This window comes from Larus michahellis, chromosome Z (assembly GCF_964199755.1).
Source record: "Larus michahellis chromosome Z, bLarMic1.1, whole genome shotgun sequence".
Classification (NCBI taxonomy): domain Eukaryota; kingdom Metazoa; phylum Chordata; class Aves; order Charadriiformes; family Laridae; genus Larus; species Larus michahellis.
In genome coordinates this window covers 77,652,659-77,659,074 of record NC_133930.1, presented here as the reverse complement: position 1 = coordinate 77,659,074, position 6,416 = coordinate 77,652,659, and the positions used below count along the sequence as shown (strand labels likewise).

Sequence of the window (6,416 nt, the reverse complement as noted above, 5' to 3'; positions counted from 1 at the left end):
GATAGCTCTTGCCAGTTGTAAGAAGAATCACAGGCATGCATAACTGAGTTCCTTTGTTCGTGATGCTTATTAGAGGGAATAATATAAACTGACGTTAAAAAACAAAAACATGCATCATGCTAGAAGCTTCGAATCACAGGACTGGGCTCTAGCAAAATTCTAGCTGGGCTTTGGCAGAATGTAGTGTATTACTGAAACAGCATAAGGGTTTTTTTTCTTTATTTTCTTCCTTTTTTTTTTTCCCAGATTTTTCCTAGAAGTAAGAGAGGCCAGAGCCTGAAAATAGTTCAGCTTAAATATATGCATTCACTTTTTCTGGAGCTGCAGGCACAAAACTAAGGAGTTCTTACAATTCCTTACAATGAAAGACAGAAAACTTTCTTTGAGGAATATTTCAGGCAACTGTAGTTAGAAACAATTTGTGTAAGTAAGTATTATGGTGACAGGGACAGAAGGTATGTGTGTAGAACAGGGAAATGGAACACAGACAAAAGGGGGAGGGGAAATGAGCAGGTCAGACACACCCTTGCGTGAGTTCGGTGTGATTTTTGGATCCTGAACAGCCTGATACAAATTTTGGCATAGCGGATGAGCCTCTTCACCTCAGTGAAGACATCTGTAATGAATTCATTACAGATTAATACAGCGAAAGCTAAGCATTTCTACATGTCAGGGTTGACATGCACATAATGCATGGTAATTCTGAAGCACGGACTGGTCTGGTGGTAATTCAGTAATGACAGTCTGCTGGTAATTATGGAGCACTGACTTTCCACTTGAGCGGCGGGGGGTGTGTGTGTGTGTGATCTTTTTCTCCCCCAAGGAAGGCACCCAGATCTGGACAGCAGGCACAGGGCTGGAGCCCAGGAGGGCTGCCGGCGGGGGAGGGATGGGAGCCGCGCAGCAGGAGCAGGACGGGGCAGTGCCGCAAAGGCGTGGCCGTAGGAGCGGGTAGATACACCTGAGCCGTGCCTGGAGTGCATTGGAAATCCTGCCTTTGGCGGAAGGGGGGGGTTTGGGGGAGGTTTGTGCAGCCCTAGGGGACCGCGGGGCCCCGCAGCGCTGCCCGGGCAGCGTTCGGGGACCACGGAGCCGGAACGGGGAGCCGGGGATACAGGGGAGCCGGGGATACAGGGGAGCCGGGCTGCGGCGCGGCCTCTGCCCCGGGAGCCCTTCTGGGGCGCCGGCAATTCGCCTTTCTCTTCTTAACCTGCTTTCACGCAGCTCCCCCCTCTCTGGTTTTCGCTTTCTCACTCTCGCCCGCTCCCCTTCCCCTCCTTCCGAGCATCTTTCCGCCGGCGGAGTCACATGTTTGGCTTTGGTGCCTTTAATCCCACCCTCACCGCCCGAGAGGGAGGAGAAAAATTTGCGGGAGAGAAGTGAGCAACAAGCGGAGTGTCACGATAAGGCAGACAGCGGACCTGCATGGACGCCCCCTGCCCTCCCGGCCGCGGAGGCTGCGGGACCCCTCCCGAGGCGCGGGGCGAGGCTGCCCTGCGGGAAAGGGTAAATCTCCCGGCGCGGTTCGGGCCGTCCCGGTGGGGGAGGGAGGGAGGCGGGGGGCGGTTCTTTCTTCTCCCGCGGGGAGAGGGGGCCGTCCTCGCCCGGCGTGGCTTTGGGGACCGCCCGAGCGCAGGGTGTCGGGGCGTGTTTGTGGTCCGCGGGGGAGGCGGGCGAGGGGAGGCGCGGAGTTACCGGGTGACGGGCAGCGGAGGAGGACACGGTTCCCGGGGCTCGGCTCCTGTAGGTGAGGGAGGGGGTAAGCGGAGAGCCTCCGGGCAACGAGGAAATGTTTTGTGCTCGCTCTGAGGATGTGACTGTACGCGGTGACAAGCAGAGGAGAGGGTGGCCGGAGCCTGGCGGGGCCTAAAGAAACAGTCCATCCGTTAGGGAAGGTGAATGAAACTCTTAAGGAAACAAGAAAAAAAAACCCATCTGGCTTCCGCCCTGTGGCTGGTGCCACCCAAAGGAGCCCTCGGCCAAGGTAAAAGCATGGCCAGTGTTTCTCTGGTCAGAAGTCCAGGTAAGGGGCTTGAGGACTGGGGACGCTGAAATACCATCTGCTGTTTTGTAAGGAGAGCAGAGAGCGGAGGGGGGGATCAGCTTTTTTTATCTAACACCCTCTTCTCTTTGACCATCATCACTAAGGTAACTGCTATTAATCCCAGTGCTTTAAGGGTCACCTTGTGCTACCTGGCAGCTCTCCCAAAGGGACGGAGGAGCACCTAAGAAACCCAAGGGCTGAAGTCGCGGACATTGAAAATTATAGCGAGGAAATTTGCAGCTGCAAATCAGCAGATGGTGCAGCAAAAGATGAAACTCTATACCGCTGCACACTACAGGTTCATAGGCTGGCTTGCTCTCATACAGTTGCTGAGAAAATCATTTTATCTACAACCAATGGGCTGCCATAAAGGCACACCAGGTTCAGCAAGCATCTGCAAGCACAAAACCCAGGAGAAATACCCTCCTGCACATGTGGAGCCTGCTGCTTTCTTGTCTGTCCAACAAGGGTAATACTAATTATACAAAAGACTATTTTTCAGCTACTGTTTTTATCCCATTTTCTTCCCTTGGGGCTCAAACAGATCCCCAGTGTTCCCCATAACCAGGGCATCCCATTACCGTCCCTTTCTGTGCAGGATAAATGGTCTGTTTCATAGGTGGGGGGTTGGAGGGAAGGAAGCCTTGTGTATTCCTCGGACACAAGTGAAGACAGAGAAAAGGTCAGCGGTGCTGTTTAACATTAGTAGGCAGTGTCTCTTCAAAGAGGAATGCTGCTTATCAATATGACTAGACATTTTTTTCTTTCAAACAGAGGTTAGAACCAGAATACTCTGGTTGTCACCTGGTACGGTTTTATGGTTTTGTTCTTACGCAGAGCTATCCCAGCTGGAAACTTAAAACCTTACCAGCAAAGGCCTTTGTTCACAAAAATAATATCCTGTTTCCTTATTACTGTATTTTATTCTTTACATTCATAAATGAACAACAGTAAAGCTGCAACATCTTCTGCATTTAGCAGCCATCACCGCATCTGTTTTCTTTTCTTTCCCTTTGCCCTCATTCATATACCCACACCCCCAGCCCTACTGTCGCAGGTTAATTATTAAGGTTTTATTAATGGTTAAATGATGATCAAATTATAATAAATCAATGATTGAATGATAATTAAATGATAATCAAACCATGATTAAGCAATAATTGATAATTAAACAGTGATTTAACAATGATTTAACAATAATTGATCAGTAAGTTGAAATGGTACTTGAACAATGATCTAATTGATGATTTCAACAATGATTTAAATTATGATGGTGGTCAAACTCTCTGCTACTTACTACACTTCTAATACTTAAGCTATAGCTGGATATATAGATGTTAGCATACAACATACTTTTAGCCCTCCTGTAAAGTGTCGTTTATGTTGTTATAGACACCAAATGCCAGGTAAGGGGGTCTCTCGACCCCGAGGGGCAACCCCCTGCTCAAGGGGAGATCACCACTGTGCAGCCCACTGCCTTTCAGAGCTCAGCGGGCTCAGGGGGGCTACGGATATCTGTAGTGTAAAGTGACTGACTTGTACTCAGCCCCCGCTTTGGTGTACCTGCAGGTGTGCAGCTGCAGCAGTTGTAGTTCTGTCTAGTCCCGGCTCAGGACGTAACTCTTAGCTCCTGATAAGATGTGGCATAGACTCCGGTTCCTGATAAGACGTGGCATAGACTCCTCGGTTCCTGAGAAGACATGGCCTAGCACAGTTCTCATGGTTTGCCCAGCAGGGCTGATGGGTCGGTGGTGCCTGACCCAAAGTGCTGCTCACTCACTCAGAGCGGGTGCACCCGTCACACCTACCCAAATCACAGGTACTCGGGAGCTAATTTAATCTGCACATTTCTCTTTCAGAGACTGTGAAATGGCTGGTTTCCTAGCAAGCCCCGAGGGTACAATGACATATAAAAATTGAACAGAAGAGCTAGGTATAAGGAGCTATTCTGCAAGAGCTGCACTGGAATACCTCACTTCTGCTGCTCCGGAATAGCTCCTGATAGACTTCTGCAAGACCGATTCTTCTTCAGCCTTGTCTGTCAGATTGCTTTAATTTGCAAAGAGTTGCTATTACTTCAGCATACCACATTTAGTGGCCTTTTTTTCAATATTATTCCAGATATTTTACCTGTGTGGATTACTGGTGTGGTTAAACTATAAAATACTAGTTGTTCATGATAACAAAACCAGGCTGATTTGTTACGTGTCTGGGAATAAGAGATTCCCTCCTATCTTTTATATTCTTAAACTGAAGATCCACTAAGGTAGAAATTGCATCTTGCTGTATTTGTGTACAGTATCTTGTATGCAGGGGCCTTGGTCTTATTTTAGCAAAAGTCTGTGACACGAGGAGGTAAAATACCAATTATCTATAGCACCTCTGATGAGTCAATGCACATTTAGCTCTGAGATTCCAAGAGCTGACAGCAAAAGGTAATAGCTAGTGCCATTAGTAGCAGCAGCTTCGTCTAATATGTTTTTTCTTTTTTTAACAAATAGGGATGAAAATTTTATACTAAAGCACAAGTGACCTTAAACCAAAATCCACGTTTAAGATTTTGGAGGGCTCCAGGCAGATCTCTGGAAAGTATGCAGCAGTTTTTATACAGATCATTATCAAATTCTCTATCCTTTTTTTTTTACCTCTGGCACAAAAGAAAATGTACATTCAGACAGATACAGATTGCATAATTAATTTTAGCACATGAAGCCACGCAAACCTTTGGTGTCATCTTCTAAAAGACAGCTCCTCACAAAACTCCTTGCCTTAAGTCTCTGTCTTAATCTGTTATTGCAGAACTCTCTTTTCCAGGCTGCTTTCCACTTGCACTTGCTCTGTGTACTGACCTTACTGCTCGATAGCATCGGGTAAGAACTTTGCTTTCCCGTGACACTGCATAGCAGGGAGGCAGCCAGGTGAACGTCAGCAGGTGTTGAGAGTGGGCTCTCTTCAGATGTATGTGACAGAGGAAAATTAATACACATGAGAAGCAAGACAGAAGTTGGGGACATAACTTAATATACATTCAATTCACAGCTTGTTTCACTGTGGCATAGTTTTACCTTCTCGGTTCAAGGGAAATGGAGAAAGTATCTTCCAGCTGCCACATCCATGTACCTTGCCTGTTAGTTCAGTAGCTTTCAAACTGTGGTCCCTGGATTTCTAAGGATTTATGAACAACCTGTAAAAGTTAACTACAGTTAAATGAGAAAAGCAGGCCAGCCTATCAGTAAATTTACATTCAGGATGCAATTCTGCAGTTTCTGGGGTTTCCTAACTGCACAGGGGTAACTCCCTGCATATCTGTGCATTTTCGTGTTTCTAATAGTGCTTAAATTCCATCTGGTTGGACAGAAGAAGTTTTTACGTTCATTGACAGGCTCTGAGGAATGGCAGATCAAAACAGATGTCTGTGCCATTGATTTCTATTTCTTACACCACATAAGTCCTGCAAAGGGCCAAGTCCGAATGCTCTCTCCCTCCCTAGCCACTTCTCTTGCGCTTCAAGCCATCATTAACCCATTAGACTGTAGCATTGTTATGCCATTTAGTACATAGACCATACGAAACGAAAAGTAAAGTCTCAGGAGAACTGAGCGATCATGTGCATCACCGGCAGCCCTGGTCTTTGCCATAGCAGGAAGCATATTAGGTGAAAGTTAAATGAAACAGCCTGGCTAATTTGACATTCATTGTCTAGAAACAACATAATGACAACTGCTTTAAGCAGTGCTTGAAGTAAAAGAGGGAAGAGAGATATTTGGTACCTGCTAGTAAAATAACGAAAGAACAACTGCAGAGCACTTACCATTAAGATTCTGCTGAATGTTTTTAGAGGCACAGCCTTTGCCAAGATAGTTTGTATTTTCTAGGGAGCCCAAATCCCACTTTGGCATCTAAGTGTAACGGCCAGATCTGTGAATGCTTGGCTTCTACCAGGCAGCGCTGTTCTCACGGTGATCCTGAACACGTTGCAGAAATATTATCTGGCACCTGACCTACTAAAAGCTGTCAGAAAACGAGGAATTGCAGATGAGAAAAGCTGGCCATCTCGTCCTGTAATATGTATCAGCTCATGGTAGGCACCTCAGGTTTTGGAAGCTGTACACGACGGTCAGCTGTCAGCATGCATACATGAAACAGAAGGAGATCTATATGGGTCTTTGCGACTTTGTGAAGCTTCCATCGGTTTCCTCAGATTCAAGCAGGAGTGTTTGCTGGTGCGCTAACAATATCACAGCCAAGACAAAGCTCTTGTCTCTGCCAGAGAGGATTAATTAATAGAGGAGCTTGGTCCTGAGGTTGCAGCTTGTCCACACAATGTTAGGTTGGGGCATAGAAGTGTTTTTTGCACAAAGGTTTCAACTTG

The 6,416-nt window shown here is 46.8% G+C and overlaps 1 protein-coding gene and 1 long non-coding RNA gene across 2 annotated transcripts in view; one reads left to right on the top strand and one right to left on the bottom strand.

Moving 5' to 3' along the window:
• The first annotated feature begins 1,353 nt into the window (after positions 1-1,353).
• The window catches only part of PGAP4 (post-GPI attachment to proteins GalNAc transferase 4), a 14,025-nt gene continuing 8,962 nt past the window's right edge, over positions 1,354-6,416 (top strand). Inside the window, exon 1 of the mRNA XM_074569880.1 lies at positions 1,354-1,506. The gene's annotated coding sequence lies outside the window, so the exon portion shown is untranslated. The remainder of the gene's footprint in view (positions 1,507-6,416) is intronic.
• Positions 2,944-6,416, bottom strand: part of LOC141736135 (uncharacterized) — a 27,060-nt gene continuing 23,587 nt past the window's right edge. Inside the window, exons 4-6 of the long non-coding RNA XR_012584903.1 lie at positions 5,856-6,055; positions 5,110-5,228; positions 2,944-4,994 (exon numbers count right to left, since the gene is read on the bottom strand). This is a non-coding gene — a long non-coding RNA (uncharacterized LOC141736135). The remainder of the gene's footprint in view (positions 4,995-5,109; positions 5,229-5,855; positions 6,056-6,416) is intronic.